This window comes from Mauremys mutica, chromosome 7 (genome assembly GCF_020497125.1).
Source record: "Mauremys mutica isolate MM-2020 ecotype Southern chromosome 7, ASM2049712v1, whole genome shotgun sequence".
Taxonomy (NCBI): domain Eukaryota; kingdom Metazoa; phylum Chordata; order Testudines; family Geoemydidae; genus Mauremys; species Mauremys mutica.
Genome location: NC_059078.1, coordinates 76,762,228 through 76,782,307, shown reverse-complemented (window position 1 = coordinate 76,782,307; position 20,080 = coordinate 76,762,228). Strand labels below are relative to the sequence as shown.

The following is a 20,080-nucleotide window of genomic DNA, read 5'->3' as shown; positions in this document are numbered from 1 at the left end:
ATATCCTCAAGCAAAACCAGTTTTTCTTGAGTCAGAATTGTTAAAACATTTAACACGATCAAAGATCTTAAAGATAACTTCTCCATTACTTTGACTAAATATAAACCTTGCACTAATATCTGTTCCTATTTCTGCCATTAGTGACATGGGGCAGAGCTTTAATGATATTTTCATATAGAAAGTAATGTGAAATCAGGAGAATGTTTTCTCTAACTTTCATTCACAACTGCAGCCTATACTAAATGAAAATATATATCCATTAAATATTTTGATGCCATGAATACCAATGACACTTGCGAAGATGACCTAATGTTCTTAAAGTATCCAGTGAACATGGTATTACAGTCAAATGAAGGAAGAAAAACTAACATGTTTCCCAGTAGTTAACATTCACCTCACCATGTGCGTATCAGAACCCTAAAAGCAGTTAATAGGGAGAGTATGTGATATGCTAGATACACATTCCTTTGAATCAAAACAAACATCATCAGAAAAGCATTAATCCTCCAGTCCACACAGCTTGTCTGGAGGAAGGAGAAAAAAACCCCCACCCACAGGAGTGCTGAAGACATGGGAAAAGGAGTGGGGGAGAGGAAGGGGAGGAAGAAACAAGTGACTCCATAAAAAGGCAACATATTGGGACAATTCCAATTACTAAGGAGGGAGGAGTCAGACTCACTTCCAGCAGGAGTCGGGCAGTGGAAGTGAAACTCCTGTGCCATCTCCTAAACTCTGGTGAGGTTATCCCACCATTCCGTACTTAGTTCAGACTGCACTCTCTTTTTATTGACCATTTCTTTGACTCCCTCCAACACTCCCCTCAGTTAGTCTCTGTGGCCAGCATCAGGCTATCTGCTCTCCTTGTGTCTCCCCATATTCCATCTTTCAGAGTAGCAGCTGTGTTAGTCTATCGGCAAAAAGAATATTCCATCTTCTCGGTCTTTCCTAACAGTTCATTGCCTGTTGCCTTCCCTCATCCCCACATATATTTTATACCTAAAACCACACCACTATTTAAACTTGTGTTTAGACAAGGCCTAAGAGACGCAGTCTGTACAATGGGCACTAGGGAGAAGCCCAACTATTACTAGGGAAGCTCTATCCACATCAGAAATGTTGAGGGACTGGAAAATATTTACTTTTGTTGGAAATTGCAAGGAGAAGGGAGCATAGTAGCAAGAAGGGTCAGGCCTGACTGATTTCCCAGTAAAGACTATGAACTAAACTAGAAGAGAGAGGGAATTTCAGTAAATGCAGGCCTCATTCCTCTCAAACACTCCCTTTTAACAACTTCTGGAGGAATTCCTGCCAGCTTTGATGCTGCATGGAATAGGACTCTCTTAGCCAATCCTGATCTACTCCCTAACTGAGGGATTATTTCTTGGCAACTGTAGTTAGGATGAAGCAGATTCCGTGACTCCAAAAGCAACAGACTAAGCGGTAAGTGAGCCAAAGTGCTCAGTGGATGGTTTTCTGGAGCCCTGAAAACACGTCTAACTGATTTGTAAGTAGTGCATTTTGTACATTCATCTGTCCTGTTAAGTAAGCCTAGACCAAGACTGGCTACGGGAACAGCAAGAAATTTTTGGCCTTCTCCTTAGTTTGTTTGCCATTTTGGCATTCTCAACTTAAGGAAAGGCCTAATGCAGTAGGGGATTTTTCCCAAAGAATTAACCTCATGTTGCCCAAAATTATTTAACTCTGCCACAGGTAAACACTCTGTACTGCTAGTCACAAGCTCAGACTACAATTTATAGTAAGCAGATTTGAAGGCAAAAGTAGTATTTCTATTCACATTATGAGCTATGAACTGCTGTCTCCCTCTCTATGAAAGTAAAAAGTCTGGTCACATGAGTGACAAGAGCCTGCAGTGCTGAGTCTCTGGCAGCAGCATGACAATGGTCAGTCAGGCACTTGGGAAAAGAAGGCCACAACTTCACTCCCCCTCCCCCGGTACATGTCACCTTTAAATCATTTTAAATGAAAAACACTGACACTATTCCAGGGCATTAATCTTATTTTTGTCTTTGGAAGATGTATGGTGAGGCATCACCTCTCCTAACCACACACTTTCAAATGTACAGGAAAAGTTTGAGTTTTTTTTAAGATACTCATCTAAAAAGGTTAATTTTATTAATAGCTGAAAGACAGACAATCCAACCACAACATAAATCCCTTTCCACTTTACTTTACTGCCATCTTTCCCTTGTCCTGCAGGGTTTGGTTTTTTTGCTAGGACTGAGGGGGTTACCATTTTCTTTGCTCTCTCTCTCCCTGTGTAATCTTTGCTTCTGTCACCCTTGTTAGCTTTCTCAGCCCCACCTCTCTCTACATCCAGAAATGCTGCAGCTAATAATGTCTTTGTCTACACCAAGAGTGGGAGGACAAAGACAACACTCCCCATAGGATTCCTGTAGTTTTGAGCAATAGTTGCTTATGAAGAGCGTGGGAGGGAACCAGTTCAACATATAGAGCTGGGAGGACCTCAACTCTGCCTCCACTCAGACACTGGAATGTGGCGCAAAATGGCAACACATCACACCCTGCTCACCACCAATTTAACAAGAGAAACTGGAAAGAATACAACCTATGAGCAGAACCACTAGAACACTATCTAGTCTGTTAATAGGCCAAAGTGTTGGCCCCCACTTTCATTCTGTGACAGCTCCCAGATGTTACGCTCCAGCTCCATACATTAAAAGTGCAGCGTTACTTTCACATTACACAATCTTCAGATAGTTGATTTAAAATCTAATCAGTCAATCCTGATTAAAATCCTGTTCAATCCCAGTCCTAAAAAGAAATTAAGACGTTAAATTGTTTTTATTGTGGTTGCTTTGGGTCCATTTATACCTATAATTAAAAAAAAAAAATAAAAAAAAATCACATGATCACAAATAGTCAAACCATTAAGTAGTCAATGTAACGGAGTTTCCTTACAGAGGCATCTGGATTAGCAAAGGATATAGACCTAGTTAAGTCAATATGATTTCTTGGTTATACCAAATTATTGTAAAGACAGCCTTCATTTTTAATCAGGCGATAGAAAAGGTGCTCATTAAATAACACAGGCTACACAGGATATGAACTGAAAGATGACTGAATGGATCAGAAGGGCACAAGCCAATAGTTTAGCTGTGGGAAACATCTTACCAGTCTCCTAACCAACCATGACAAATACTTTCCACACAAAGTCCGAAACCCTCAATCTAATGCAGCGGTTCTCAAACTGTGGGTCAGGACCCCATTTTAATGGGGTCACCGGGACTGGCTTAGACTTGCTGGAGCCAGGGGCCGAAGCTCAAACCCGAGCTCCACCCTCCGGGCTGAAACCGAAACCCAAGCCCCATCACTCAGAGCCAAAAGCTAAAGCCCAAGGGCTTCAGCCCTAGGTGGCAGGTCTCAGGTTATAGGCCCTGACAGGTACCACGGAGGGAAAAATTCAGTGATTGTAGCACCTGCTGGTTTGCAATTCTAAGTTAACACACACACACATACGGTAAAGTAAACTTTCCTACCAAACAGACTTCCTTGAAAACAGAACAGGAGTACTTGTGGCACCTTACAGTTTCATTTATTTGAACATAAGCTTTCGTGGGCTACAGCCCACTTCATCAGATGCATGCAGTGGAAAATACAATAGAAGATTATATATATATATATATATATACACACACACACACAGAAAGAGAACATGAAACTATGGGTGTTACCATACACACTAACGAGAGTGATCAGTTAAGGTGAGCTATTATCAGCAGGAGAGAAAAAGAATCGTTTGTAGTGGTAATGAAAATGTCCCATTTCCAGCAACTGCCAAGAAGATGTGAGGAACTGTAGTGGGGGAAATGGCCCATCCACTTCCAGTCTTTATTAAAGCCTAATTTAATGGTATCCATTTGCAAATTAATTCCAATTCAGCAGTCTCTCGCTGGAGTCTGTTTCTGAAGTTTTTTTGTTGTAATATTGCAACTTTTAGGTCTGTAATCAAGTGGCCAGGGAGATTGAAGTGTTCTCCAACTGGTTTTTAAAAGTTACAATTCTTGACATCTGATTTGTGTCCATTTATTCTTTTATGTAGAGACTGTCTGGTTTGGCCAATGTACATGGCAGAGGGGCATTGCTGGTACATCATGGCATATCTCATGTTGGTAGATGTGCAGGTGAACGAGCCTCTGATAGTGTGGCTGATGTGATTAGGTCCTACGATGGTATCCCCTGAATATATATGTGGACAGAGTTGGCAACGGGCTTTGTTGCAAGGATAGGTTCCTGGGTTAGTGTTTTTGTTGTATGGGGTGTGGTTGCTGGTGAGTATTTGCTTCAGGTTTGGAGGCTGTCTGTGAGCAAGGACTGGCCCGTCTCCCAAGATCTGTGAGAGTGATGGATTGTCTTTCAGGATAGGTTGTAGACCCTTGATGATGCGCTGGAGAGGTTTTATTTGGGGGCTGAAGGTGATGGCTAGTGGCATTCTGTTACTTTCTTTGTTGAGCCTGTCCTGTAGTAGGTGACTTCTGGGTACTCTTCTGGCTCTGTCCATCTGTTTCTTCACTTCAGCAGGTAGGTATTGTAATTGTAAGAACGCTTGATAGAGATCTTGTAGGTGTTTGCCTCTATCTATCTTCTTACTGTATTTTCTACTGCATGCATCCGATGAAGTGGGCTGTAGCCCACGAAAGCTTATGCTCAAATAAATATGTTCGTCTCTAAGGTGCCACAAGTACTCCTGGTTTTTTTGCGGATACAGACTAACACGGCTACTACTCTGAGACTTCTTTGAGTGCCTTGATTTCAGGGTTGTGCTCTGATGTCCCAGCCTTTCTTCCTCATTGGCAGCAGACTCTACAAGGGATCCCAAGATGGGGTGTGTGGGTGTGTAGAGGAACTCAACCACGGGCATGTACATAATATTTTCATTCAGCCCTTTTTGAAGTGAGGGGAAGGGATGTGGAGGTCTGCCACAAAGTCATAATTGGGTCCACAATGGCCTCATTGAGGCGCAGGACTCCTTTGGAAGGGCTCGCAGGAGCCAAAATGTCAGCCAAGCTGTGGGAGGACTTCTACTAACTCCATCTGTACATCCAGATTTAAGGCCACCTTCTAACAACTTTTGGTGAGCCTTACAGTCATCTAGAGAAGGGGAGACCAGCACAGGCTGCAGATGCTCTTCCTCCCTTTCTGCATCAGCAGGATCCCGTTGAACCGACTCTTTGGAGGCTGGTATTGGACTCTGTGCCAGAGTCAGGACCAAATGCCACGTGGAGGGACGGTGCTGTACGTCCTTCCGAAGCCACCGAACATGAGTGTCTGGAATAAGCCCTGGAAACTTGGAGAAAGCCCCACAGGTTCCTATAGGGCCACTGGACCAGTGCAGGTCCCCAGTGAACTCCTGGTCAACCACTTGATGGTACTCCTGTGCCTGGACCCATAGAAGAAGCGGTGAGAGTGGCTTTGGAGGACAGGAAGAGTAAGACCCGATCTCAAATTCAGAAGAGGATGAGTCTCCCTCCAGTGACTACAGGGGTGCAATTCCCAACAGTGCTGGCAATCAGTGCTTGGGCACTTGGAAGAGAACTGAGTGGAGCCCTAAGCCTTCTTGTTCCTTGAAGACCAATTACACCAGTTTGAAGCAGATAATATACTGCAGTTTTCATATCTGGTATTTACATTGGTTGGAAGAAGCAGAGGACGCCATAATCTTGGTTTTGGAATTGCATTTAATTCTGAAGTTTAAACCAGAATTAATTTTGCTACTTAAGTTTCATTCTTCTGATGTAATACTGATCCAAGACGTCAAAATTTTCTGCCACTTGCTCCGTATTTGAGGAACATCATCATACAGGGTCAGCCTATAGTTATGCTTGTTTGCAAGTGTCAGCATAACTTTCTCTCTATGGAAAATTGCATAAGATGGATCAGTCATGAGGACAACTGGTTCAGACATGATGGCCACTAAGGCAGCAACCTTCACAGGCATATGGAGAGTAGTCATGTTATTAAAGGTTCAAAGGGGAACTTGGTTAATGCCAAAATGACCAAATTAAGATCCCATGCCAGAGCAGGGATTCTGTTATTTGACAGAAAGTCCTAACTAGAACCTCACAAAATGTACAGCCAGTAGACAGGAAAAAACAAAGGGTCTATTGATTGGAGGGTGGTAGGCACCACTTGCTACCAAGTGCACTTTCGGGAAGCCAAAAGCAGAGACGGGAGATTTTCAGGGTGATCAGAAAATCTAGAACAGTGGGACTGTCCAATTCTTCGAGGATATCCAAAGATGATGGGGCTGTCTGAGTTGACTGATTAAACTGTTGCTTGAAATCTGTCCAGAGGTACATAAGCTCTGGCTCTGAGTCCAGAGCTGCTCCAATAAATTCTATGGTCTGTGAAGGAACCAAAATGGACATCTCTGCATACATTCAGGTTCCCATTGACATTAGAAGACTGAGGAGGGATGAGATTGATGACGGTACCTCCAGATGATAATCTCCCTGTCAATAAATAGTCATCTCAGTAAAGAAAGTATATTAAGCCATAGAGTCAGAAGCATGGACTAGCTGTTGCTAGTTCAAACAGAAGCACCCTGTACTGATGATTTGGACCTACAGTGAACACAGGGAAACCTCGCTATAACACGCCCCGCAATAACGCAAATTTGGATATAAGGCGATCATAAGGTGGCTCCGCCGCCCCAAGCCAAAAAAAAAAAAAAAAAAAAAAGGAAAAGAAAAAAACCGCCAGAGTGCTGCTGAAGAGCCCTTGCATTTATTGCAATCCAATTTTTTGGACCCCAATCATCGTGTTTGTCTGTTACAGCTGTCCCCCTGCTGCATTCCTTTTCCCTCCTTCCTTTCTGTTTTTGCTGAGTGGCCGCCCCCCCGGCCATTAAACTAACCAAAGTCACAGCCTGGCCCTGCTCATGGAAATGGCTTGTGCAGACTGACTGGAGCCATTGCTCTGCTCAGGGAGGGGGGGCTTTTTGCTCCTTTGTCTAGCTTCTTTGTTCGGACCCGGCTCGGTGTAGGGTCCAAAAATGCAAGACCTAAAAAGGCCAAATAGCTAAGCATATGAGAGTCATACCTGAGCTCAAAACTTGCCCAGGCATGTTCTGTACTCACCTGCAGTTTTTCTCTGCCTTCTCTCCTCCCTGTAACAAGGGGAACCAATCAGAGTTACTGGCGGGAAACTGCCTGAGTTTGCCTTTAAAACCAGACATTTACTGATCAGACCTCGGAGAAGGTCCTTGCTTTGCCACCTGGTCTGATCAGCTAGGGGTCTTTGGGGGGGCCCTCTCCCTGCTCTCGTTTGTTTTTGAGCGTACCCCCGTTTTAAACTCCCCTCCCACGAACTACGAATTTGTGCCTGGAGATCTCCTGATTATTGTGAGCGAATCGAGTCCTCTCTGCGTCCTCTGATGCTGCTGCTGTTCCTGTCTCTGTGCTTGCTGCTGTCCTGGGGATTGGTAAGAACTCCCTCTTGCAAACTCCCCCTGTCCTAGCTGCTGGCCTTGTTTCCCCAGCAGACAGACCCAAGTTAACTCCGTGGTCTGTGTTCTGTAACTGCTCTGCTTCTAGCTCCGCAGCGCCCTTGCTGCTAGAAATAAGCCTGTGCCACTGCTAAGCTGTGCCTTCCTGGGCAGCTTACTTGCAGTCGTCCCACTGCTGGAACTACCCCTAGTATAAGGTGCACCCATTAGGTTAGGTTTAGCCTTTAGTCTAGATAAATTGTAATTTCATTTTGCATAGCTGTGGTTTAGTTAGGTTTAGAAAATTGTTTGCATTGTACTCTGTAAGTTAGGCTTAGAGAACTGTTGTATTGTGTTTTGTTACTTGTTAATTTGTGTAGTCTTGGTTAAGTTAGATCATAGATAAGATTTTGCTGTGTTCTGTATAATTGTGGTTAAGTCTGTCTTCCCGCTGCCAGCCCCCCTGGGCTTCCCCAGTCACTTACAGCCTGCCTGCTCTCTGTGTCTCCCTGAGTTTAAATCTCCCTCCGCAGTGCCTCTGCCTTTGGTCCCTGCTCCACCACATTCTCTCTCTTTTAATTCCTTCTCTCACGTGTTTACCCTGCTCCTACTGCTGCCAAACCTCAATTGTATTGCTGAAGTCTAACATAAAACCCCATTGGTTACCCTTTTTCTCTAAGATACACCTCACATTCTACATTTACACCACTGTGACACATCTTTACCTAGAATTGTTTGCTATTTAACATATTTTATCCATAACTGTTAGTTGGTTATATGCTGCTGAGACACACCCTTTACATAGAAATTGTTAGCTACCTGTTACATTTATACTTCAGTGTTAATTGGTTACCAACTGTATTGTACCCCACTGTATTGTACCCCACTATTGAAACCCCCTATACTGTTCACCAAAAGAAACCCCTCCCCAATTGTCTACCTTAACAAACCCCATACGCCTCACTATTGAATTTTTCCTGTTTTTGCATTTTCTTAATAAAGTTTATTTTGCACCCCACCAGTGCAGTAGTTGTCCCCCAAGATCCCCTACCTGCTGGCAGGGTCAGTGTTATAGCAGGGTTTCACTGTACCAGGAATGATCTGTGAGGGGATATGAAAATGGGCATCGTTCATGGCTGGGACAAAGTACTTCTCTTCTGCCCTCTTAGGAGTAAGTGTACATGTTGCTGGAGTATGACAATGGCAGGTTCCAGGATTGCCCCATTAACAGGAGTGCCACTCTACTAAGACCTGCACTCCATAAAATATCCAGGAGTCTGGGAGGTGTCTCTTGAATTTCCTCCAGAGGACTCTGGAGCTCATCCACAATTGTCCTTGACAGATGTTGAAACTGGTTAGAGTCATCTGTAGGAGACGGCGAGGCCAGGCAACCGCCTCTTCAGATGATGATGATACGCCTGTTGGAACCTGTGCTAGGACTGGATCTTGTCCTCTCTGCCTCCCTCTTCTTCCCTAGACTCTTGCATGAGCTCTAATTCTGTGTGGGCAGGGGATAGGAGGGAGGTACCATCAGTACCATCAGTGTAGAAAAGCATTTGTCAGTTGCCATCAGTGGATGGGGATGAAGAGTCTTTTCCCTGTGCACCTTGGAAGCCACTGTGTCCTTAAAAGCTTGCACTGGTATTGGTGGTGCATGGTGTTCGGGCATCCTTTGTTAGTGCTGGTGGTTGTCCCAGCCTTGACTCACACCTGTCTTTGCTCAGTTCCAATGGTGCCGATGTGGAGGCACTCTCACTCTTTGGAGACTGCAGGTCAGTGCTGTAACCCTTATGGGCTCTAGAGCAGTGGTCCACAAACTTTTAATGTCATGCCCCTTACCGTTCCCTCCACCCCAGCTGAGGCTAGGACGATGATACCAGGAGCAGGGCTGCAGTCTGGGGCTGAGAGGTGGGATTGGAAGTGGGGCTGTAGCTGGGGGCCAAGGCTGGGGGGCAGAGTTGGTGCCATGAGCAGAGCTGTGGCCAGGCCTTGAAGCTGGGAGTCAGGGTCGGGAGTGGAGCTGTGGCTGGGTCCTACAGCTGGGGGTTGGGAGCAGAGCCAGTCAGGGCCGTGACTGGGTGCAGGGCTGGTGCCATGCCTGTGGGCGGAGCAGAGCTGGGTGCTGCTCCCTCCCCAACTCCCTGTGGGGGCTGGCCCAGGCCCCACCACACCCTGTACGCACCCTATATTTTGGGTACCACTGCTCTTTTGCTTCATTGGAACCTGGTGGAACGAGTCACCAGACTTAGGCGTCACAAAAGCAGACCTCATCTTCAAGGTGGTTCTGGAGGGTGATTTCTCTTTAGACTTTTGAGAGGGCTTTTTACCCTCACAGTGAGCTTGGAAAGGGGAGCTTGGAAAGAGGAGCCCTTAGCCTTTGCTTGCCCCTTTATCTGAGGTAGTGGTGCTGGGCAGAATGCTCTGATGCCTCTGCCTGGCGTACATAGAGTTTGCCTGGCCTACACTGGACTGGTACCTCAAAGCATACTCTACTGTAAGGGTCTCAAACACGCAGTCCATGGGGCTCTTGCGTGTGGCCCACCAAGCTCCCTGCCCCCACCCCTCTGCCTACCTGCGGGATTGACCCCTGTGGCATTGCGAGCCCTGCGCTGCTATCTGAAGCAGCTTGCAGCACGCCCCTTCGGATTGGGGGGAGAAGGGGAAGGAGACAGAGGGCTCCTGCATTGCCTCCTTCCAGGCACCGCAGCCGGCAGCTCCCATTGGCCGGGAACAGGGAACCGCAGCCAATGGGAGCTTTGTGGGAGGTACCTGGAGGAGCTGCAAGAGCAGCGTACGCACAGAACCCTGAGCCCCTCCCCATCCCCCAGGGGCTGCAGGGACACGGTTCCAGCTGCTTTCTGGAATGGAGCAGCGTGGGGCGGGGGCCTGCCCTGGCCCCGGCGCATGCCGCTGCCACCCCGGAGCTGCTCTAGGTAAGCGGCGCTAGGCTGGAGCCCACACCCTGCACTCCAACCCCCTGCCTGGAGCCCCCTGCCACATCCCACCCCCCTGCCCTGAGCCCCCTGCCACATCCCACACCCCAACTCCCTCCCTTGAGCCACCTGCCCCACCTCTCCCCTCTTGCACCCTACCCACCAACGCCCTGCCCTGAGCCCCCTGCCGCACCCTGCACACCACCTGCACCCCCTAGGGGCAGCGTTGGGGTGGGGACTTTGGGGAAGGGGTTGGATTGGGGCAGGGAAGGGGTGGAAAGAGATGGGGCAGGGGCCTAATGGAAGGGATGGTGGGGGCACGGCCAGAGGCAGCGAGGGGGGTGTCAGTGATGCAGCCCTCGGTTCAATGCACTAGTCCTCATGTGGCCCTCGTGGTCATTTGAGTTTGAAACTCCTGCTCTACTGGATGGTTCCCAAATTTCTGTTCCCACGCTTGCTGGGTTTGGCTGGGCAAGGAGCCACAGATACTTCACTCAGTAGAGACATGAACTTTTCCAAGGAAGTACAGGAACTTCTGACGGTCACAGATGACCAGGAAGGATTGGGGGCAAGAGACAGCTCTTTAAGTCTGAAATCCTGGACATAATCTGAGTCCCATACCAGGAAGGAGGCAGTCTGAAATCAAACTAATACCTAGTTAGCTTTTATTTCAGAATATTTATAAATTCAAAGTTGAAGGGGATCACTGGACACTGGAGGATTGAGCCTCAGACCATGTGGCAACTGGAGAGGTCTGTAGCACTCCTTATATCCTCAGTCCAGAGCATGAGGTGAGGAGTAACACAGGTGCAGGCCAAGAGAAACTATTAGCAAAAGTCTTCCTGTCTCAGTTGCATAAATACCCATGGTGGAATACATATAGGGACCAGTATGCGAATAACCATAATTTCTCCCTAGGGTAGCATCCCTCTACCCGGACCACTTAACAAAAAGTTGCTTCTGCAAGAATCATCACTGAAGGAGCTCCTCATAAATGTAGTTTCCAAGTTCTAACATCACAATGTTCTCTCCACTCTAATACCAGCCACAGTGTTTCATTTATAGGCTTCTCATACAACTGTCTCAGCACTTTTCCATGCGGTTTCCTTCTTCCTGAATGCCCTCCTGCACTGTTCCACAAGTCCATGCTCCTCTCCACATTCAAGCCATTCCTCAAGTACTCACTTTGACATCTACAAGAAGCAAGCCAAACAACAGTAGACAGGTAGATGGACAGTTGGCTGTAGTTTATAAACAGAGTATGCACAGGTGGCCAATCACTGTATCCATTTTCTCAACTGTTGGCATGTCCAAAATTAGACCTAATTTGAGAACAAAAGGAGAGGACGGCCTATTCTGCCCATTTGATGGGTGGGACTTTGAGGGATTCCAAGAGGGGGAAGCCTGCTAGGACTCTGCTGTGCTCCCAAGACTTCATCCTTCTCCCACGGATCACAAAAGGCACTACATCATCATGAAACCTAGAGCTGAACAGGGAAGCCTGGCTTTCACTGTTGCATCAGTGTGTTCTTTTCTGCTCCACTATCTTTCCTCCTGCCCACTGTCTCACAGCTTTCCATTTGATCCTGAGGTCAGCTGTACCATACAGCACCAACACAATGAGATGAGATGGCACATTTAGCTCTGGCTATCCTAGGGACCAGCCAGACAACGTTGCACATTCCAGACTGGAAGATAAGTCTGAATGCAGGCCAATTGCTGTCGTGACTGACCTGTCACCTCAGAGCATCCATTTGTGACTGACCTGCATCTGGAATTCTGCCATCAACCAACGCTACTTCCCCAATCTTTACTCTCCTGTCTCTTCTCCTTGTGTCTGTTTGTCAAAACCAGGAAAAGGAGGCACTCTTCAAATCTTGGAACTAAGTAATAAAAACCATCCCTTTGCTTCCCACCAGGTCTTCCTCTCCCCTCTCGCCCCCCAAAAATGTTTTTATATATAACTCATGCTCTAGCTGATATCCTCTAGTTTAAACAAAGGACTTTGACAGAATGACTATTTAAAAAACTTAGCCAAAACATATTTCAGTTTTGAAGTACTTTATTACTTGTTTAGCTCCTTTTCTCGTGGGTTTACTAACCAATAAATTTCCAAACTTTAGCATAATTTTTTTTAAGTGTGTTTGCCATGGAACAACACAAACTAAAGTCTCTGTATGCCAAACCCCAAACCTGGTTTAAAACACTTTAAATGTTAGACAGTTTCAGCGTTATGCTAACATCTTTGACTTTTTGGGCTTATATATTCCATCTAAATGAATATACCACCACCCCTGTTGTGTCATGATAGCTCTTAAGTACAGGAAGTGTGCCTCGTTAGTAAACCACATAGCATACCTGGAATACTACTGTATTCCAAACAAGATACACTGGACAGATTTCACTGAACTTAACTACCTAGATACCAAATCCAATGTAGTTAAATTCTGAAATTCAGTGGAAAGGTAAGCACTGCTACTAAATGCAACAATTTTCATGAAGCACCACTAAATTTTCTTTTTAGATACAGTTTTTTATTTGAAGCAGAGTTAATGTTTATAGCAAATGTAACGGTACATGGTAAACACACTTCAAACCTGTCCCTCAGACTTTGCTCATCAACTTCCTAAGGTATAAATACAGGCTGAACAAAACCAAGCCATCTAGTGGACTAAATGCTGGTGACCTAAGAAGAAACATGTCTTCTGAAAAGAACCACTTCTAATCTGTTATTTTATTATACAAATAATCATTTTTGGTGTTTTTCACACTATAGTTTCAGCAAGAAAACTGGTTATCTTGACAGCACAAGTGAAATTTTACAGGTCTTTGTGTGTCAGTTTGTTACTCAGGCTCAGTGCTGAGATATCTTTATATTACATTAAAGTTACATTAAAATGGAGTTAAGATTATATGTATATTTCAGTAATTTAAGGTAAAATACATTAGAGATACTGTAATTGTCCTCAAAACAAGCACTAAAAGATTTTTAGTGATACCATTCAATAACCAAATTGGTAGTATTACTCTAAGGTATTACAATGCAATGGCAATAGGAAATTCATTCTAACTATAGGAGTGGGCATGTGGTGTTCTGTGGCCTGCAATGTGCAGGCAGTCAGACTAGATCAGGGGTCTCAAACACGCGGCCCATGGAGGAGTTATTTCCTGCAGCCCACCACAGGCACCATCTCCACCGGCAGTCAAGCTCCCCTCAACCCCTATCCCCAAGCGCACTGTTTGGCAGCACTTAGGACTTTCCAGTAGGGAGGGAGGAGGAGCGGGGACACGGCACACTCAGGGGAGAAGGCGGAGAAGAGGCAGGGCCGGGGTGGGGATTTGGGGAAGGGGTTGGAATAGGGGCAGGGAGGGGACAGATTTTGGGGAAGGGGGTGGAATGGGGGTGAGGAAGGGGTGGGGCCGCATGGACTAGACAAGCAGTCTGAGGTATGAAGTTAAGCATGTATAAATTCTTTGCTAAGAGTAATTGGGAAGAATGTTTGTTAAAAGTGGCAAAGTATTTTGTATGAATAGTTATTTTAAAAAGTTCCTGCCATTACAGCTATATCGATAGACTGTTAGTGTAGATCATCATCAGTGTTACTGACCACATAAGGAATAGTTACAGGTGTTTATATTTTATTAAAACCCCTCTTTGCATTACAGTTTTAAAAAAGTTAAAACATTGACTTTTAATAGCATACTCTATTACTCTTCATTTTTTACTATACTCTTGCATCACTGTATGAAAAAGGTTTCAGTGATGAGGCCCTCTGGCCAACGTACTAGTCCTCATGTGGCCCTTGTGGTGATTTGAGTTTGAGATCCCTGGACTAGATGATCATGATGGTCCCTTCTGACCTTAAAGTCAGAGTCTATGAGTAGTGATACTATGGTGGTTATGAAGGGAGTCTGCATAAATGGTTGTTTCCATACTTTAAAATTATGGATTTCTATTGAGTTTATTCCTTACTCTAAACTCCCTGGGGTTTATAAATACAATACATTTACAACATCCCTGTAAAGTATTCTACCCTAAATTATGGATATGTACTCAATGTACTTGCTGAGCATTTTTTTTTAATTATTTGAAAAAAAATCAAATTGTAATTAAGAAAACATACATCAACAGTAAACAAGAACCCCCAAGGGAATGTTACCATGCAGTATTTCTCATGAAGTTATACAATACCAAATTTTTTTATTTAACTTTTAGGGACAAATTAACCACTATGCTCTGGCTACTTTATACCACTATGGAGCAGTGCAAAATAGCTGTGCATGTACTCCAGCTTTCCACTCCTTCTTGCTCTCTACATTCCCTTGTATTTCCTTCGCAGTTTTACTGTCTCCTGTGCTCAATAAGGAGCACATCTGGGGCAGTGGGTAGTCCATGAAGACAAATATTTTATTTAATAAATGTATCAGCTGAAGAATAAAATCTTTGGAGAAACTCCAGTTTCTGCCCTCTTTAAAAATAGCCACAACCCTGTTTTTCCTCTATGGCTTTGGCTACACTTGCATTTCAAAGCGCTGCCGCGGCAGCGCTTTGAAGCGCTAAGTGTAATCAAAGCGCCAGCGCTGGGAGAACTCTCCCAGCGCTGTCCGTACTCCACTTCCCTGTGGGGAATAACGGACAGCGCTGGGAGCGCGGCTCCCAGCGCTGGGGCTTTGACTACACTGGCGCTTTGTAGCGCCGCAATTTGCAGCGCTGCAGAGGGTGTGTTTTCACACCCTGCTGCAGCGCTGCAAATTTGTAAGTGTAGCCAAGCCCTATGAGAGCAATCAAGCTACCTCCAGGAAAGACAGAGGCTCTCCTATCCTGTCAGAAATCTCAGAGGAATAGGTGAATGGAAGCAGTGAATAAGCATTTAGCTACGGAGAACATCTGCACAAATAATCTACCCTTAGCAAGGAAGGATGACTAGTAATGGACAACACCAAGAAGGCTGGGGTATTTAACGCCTAGTTTGCTTCAGTCTTCACTAAAAGGGTTAATTGTGACCAGATGCTTAGCACAAACATGATTAATCTTAACAAGGGGGAAGGAACAGAAGACAGATTAGGGAAAGAACATGTGAAAGAATATTTAGGTAAGTTAGATGTTTTCAAAATCAGTAGAGTCTGATGGAATTCATTCTAGGGCAAACACCTAGAAGATAATAAGGTGGTAAGTAACAGTCAGCATGATTTATCAAGAACAGAGTAACAAGCCTTGTGGATGGGGGAAGCAAAAGATGTGGTATATATCTTGACTTTAATAAGGCTTCTGATACAGTCTCAGGTGACCTCATAACAAACTAGAAGATAAGGTGATAACAGTTAGCATGGATTTGTCAAGAACAAATCATGTTGAACCTTGATTCTATACTTTATGAACTAGCTGAAGCAAACTTGTGGATATATGAGTGAGGTCCCAGACAACTGAAAAAAACTGCAAACAAACATAGTACCCATTTTAGGAAACAAAGACGACCCAGGGGAATTATACACCAGTCAGCCTAACTTCTTAACCTGGAAAGATACTGGAACAAGTTACTGAACAATCAATTTGTAAGGATTATAGAGGATAATGTTTAAGTAATAGCTAGTATGGATGCGTCCAGAATAAAAACATGCCAAAACCTAGTTTCCTTCTTTGACAAGGTTACTAGCCTAGTGAATGGGAGGGGGAGGAGGAATAGAAGATGTGATATACATTAACTTCAGTAAGGCTTTTGACAGTCCCATATGACATTCTCATAATCAAACTAGGGAAATGAGGTCTAAAAATTACTATAAAGGTTGGTGCACAACTAGTTGAAAGACTATACTCAAGGAATAGTTCTTTGAGTGCTTGCTCATATCGATTCCAATTTAGGTATGCCAGCAGCAGCGTTAGGAGCGGCACCGCGCTTGGACTCTGACCGAGATCCGTGGCACCGACGCTCCCCAGCACAGCAGCTGGCATCATCAACCCGGAACCACTCCCACTCTCCTGGCCAGAAATGGCACTGGAAACTGGAAAAAGGCTGGCCTACCTCCACAGAGGCAAGCCTCCTTGGAACCACCTGTGGAGGCGCGTCTCGCAGGGGAGCACCTAGGGCAGAGTCTACAACCTCGGCACTGTTGACTCTGGCCCTGGGAGAGCCATCGAGTCTGGTGCCCCTGGACTACCCGGTACACAGCGTGGTTGAGATCCAGTTGCTGTCCACATTTGCTGCTGCGAAGGACTTTATTGCCATGATGGCATTGGCATCCCCTCAGCTTCCTGCGGTACCTGCACATGCGGCACCGTCCTGAGGCATGCCGGCCCCGATCTACCTGCCGGCACCATCGGTCAAGCCATGGAACCGATCTCATTCTCAGCACCGCTCCCGACGCCACTTGCAGTCCGGGCACCGCTCTCTTTCACGACGCTAGTCATACTCTCGATGCTGGTCCCGGTCGCATCATCGCTCTGCCCACTGGTCACCGTCAAGAAGCAGATCCCAGACCCGATGCCACTGTCGACGCCGCTCATCGTCTAGATCCAGGTCTTGGTATCGTTCCAAGTCCCGGCACCACTCCCCAGAGTTGTGGCACCGTTCACCATTCCCCAGGTCTACCTGTTCGCCTCCTGCAGCAATCGGAAATGTCCAGTGTTCTGCTCCCTCCAGGGCGACTCCCCGGGCTCTCTCACACAGACACCTTCCTGCTCTCTTCGACGAGCCGTCTATTTTACGCCTTTCCCCCGTTTCCCCTGGTGCATAGGGTTTTGCTCAAAGAATGCAGGGACAGGGTGCAAGTGATTCTGGTAGTTTCCGCGTGGCCCAGACAGCATTGGTACACCACGCTACTGGAACTCTCTGTGGACACTCCAGTCCCATTGCCTCTTCTTCCAGATTACTCAGGATCACCGTCAGCTCTGCCATCCCAATGTACGATCTTCCCACCTCACGGCATGGATGCTGCATGGCTGAACCCTACAGAACTTCGGTGTTTGGAATCTGTGCAACAAGTACTAATGGGCAGCAGGAAGCCTCCACCCAGGCCACATATACTGCTAAGTGGAAGCGGTTTTCATGCTGGTGCACTCAGCACAATATGCCTCCTCTCCAGGCATCCGTGCCTCTCATTTTGGAATATCTGGCAGCATCCTCTGTCAGAGTTCACCTTGCAGCCATCTCGGCTTTTCACTCGGGCGTTGTCTTCGCCTATCCCATGGTTGGCAGGTTTCTCAAGGGCCTGGACCATCTCTACCCACCGCTTCGACAGCCAGTTCCCGCATGGGACCTTAATCTGGCCCTTTCCAGACTCATGGGGGCCCCGTTTGAGCCCCGTTCATTCCCTCCTCTACCTTCTCCTGGAAAATGGCTTTCCTTGTCGCTATCATGTCAGTGCAGTGTCTCTCTGAGCTCAGAACCCTAACCTCCAAACCATCTTACACTATCTTTCATAAAGACAGTGCAACTTCGGCCTCATCCAGACTTTCTTCTGAAGGTTGTATCGGCCTTCCGTATCAGCCAGGACACATTTCTTCCATTTTTTTTTAATCCAAAAAACACACGTCGATCGCCAGGAACAGCGGCTACACTCCCTAGATGTCCGTAGGGCCCTTGCCTTCTACGTGGAGCATACGAAACCCTTTGGGAAGACGACCCAGTTCTTCGTCACGGTGGCAGACCAGATGAAAGGCTTCATGGTTTCCTCTCAGCGGATCTCCTCATGGATCCCGGCCTGTATCCGCGCTTGCTATGATCTGGCCAGTGTATCAACCCCGCCCCACACTGCTCACTCCACAAGGGCCCAGGCCTCATCGGCGGCTTTTCTGGCCCAGGTGCCGATCCAGGAGAACTGCAGAGCCGCAACTTGGTCCTCAGTACACACTTGTGCTTCACGCTATGCCATCGTCCGACAAGCAAGAGATGATGCGGTGTTCAGTAGAGCGGTTTGACAAACCACATTGCTTCACTCCGACCCCACCGCCTAGGTAGGGTTTGGGAGTCACCTAAATTGGAATCAATATGAGCAAGCACTTGAAGAAAAAATGGTTACTCACCTTTGTAACTGTTGTTCTTCGAGATGTGCTGCTCATATCCATTACAAACCCGCCCCCACTTCCCCTCTGTCGGAATAACTGGCAAGAAGGAACTGAGGAGACGCTGGGTCAGCTGGAGTATATATCAAGCGCCATGAAGACGCCACTCCAGAGGGCTCCACGGCCGACCCACCAGGTGTTGCTAGGGTAAAAATTCTCCAACGGCTGTGCACGTGGCGCATACCCACCTAAACTGGAATGGATATGGAATGGAACATCTCAAAGAACAACAGTTACAAAGGTAAAGAACCGTTTATCATCAATGATTTGCTGTTAAACTGGAGGGAATGTATCCAGTAGGCTCAATAGGGGTCTGTTCTGAATCTGGTACTATCCAATATTTTAATTAATTACTTAGATAATGGAGCAGAGAGTATGCTTACAAAATTTGCAGATGACACCAATTTGCAGATGGGAGAGGCTGCAAGCAGTGGGGGGGGGAGAGGATTAGAATTCAAAGTGTCCTTGACAAATCAGAAGAACTGGTGTGAAATCGACAAAATGAAATTCAAAGACGACAAGTGCACAACACACTTAGGAAGGAAAACTCAAACGCACAGGTACAAAATGGGGAATAACTGTCTAGGCAGTAGTATTGCTGAAAAGAATCTGGGGACTATAGTTGAGCACACGTTGAATACAAGTCATTAATGTGTTGCAGCTGAAAAAAAGGTCTAGAGGAGAACAACGAATATGATAAAAGTTTAGAAAACCTGACCTCTGAGGAAGGTTAAAAAACTAGGTATGCTTAGTCTTGAAAAAAAAGGAGACTGAGGCAGGGACCTGATAAATACTTTTCAAATGTGTTATGGAGTGTTATAAAGAAAATGGTGATCAATTGTTCTCCATGTTCACTGAAACTCCACTGAAAATGTAGTAATAGGCTTAATCCGCAGCCAGGGAGACTTAGGTTAGATATTAGGACAAACTTTAGAACTATACAGGATAGTTAAGTACTGAAATAGGGTTACCATGTGAGATTGTGGAATCCCAGTCAGTGGAGACTTAGCAACAGGTTAGACAAACACCCTAGGTCCTACCTCATGACTGGGGGATGGACTAGTTGACCTCTTGAGGTTCAATTTCAGCCCAACATTTCTATTAATATAATAGGAATTCCTCAGGAAAAGGTGGGGGGGGGGAGAGAGAGCATATGCCAAAAGATCTAGGCCTTAGAAAGAGACATCTTGGACAGTCAGGAGATACAGGACCCTTCATTTAATGGAAGCTATAAACTTTCATCTATTCATACAGGTAAGTCCCATTCCAGGTGAATTTTCAAAAACCAAATACTCAATACACTGACTGGACAAGGAAAATGCACACAGCTTTGCAAAAGGATCTGGGTTTTATTAGATTCTGCTAAAAAGACAAGATTCCTACTACTAAGCATTCTGAGTAGTCACTTTTCCATGAAATTACAAATAAAGTTTTTAAACACATAAATGAAACAAGATGCAATGAGGACCATATCTATGCCAAATTCCAAGCTTCTATCCTGATTTCTGTAAGCCCTGATCAGAAAAGCGTGACTAGAATTCTTTTTTTTTTTTTAAATATACACACAATAACAGGGAAAATATATTCTCTTCTCCACACCCCAAAACCCATAACAGTGAAATT

The 20,080-nt window shown here is 45.7% G+C and overlaps 1 protein-coding gene across 1 annotated transcript in view; it reads right to left on the bottom strand.

The window, feature by feature from the left end:
* WAPL (WAPL cohesin release factor) overlaps positions 1-20,080 on the bottom strand; it is a 120,959-nt gene that overhangs the window by 40,052 nt on the left and 60,827 nt on the right. The window lies entirely within an intron of this gene.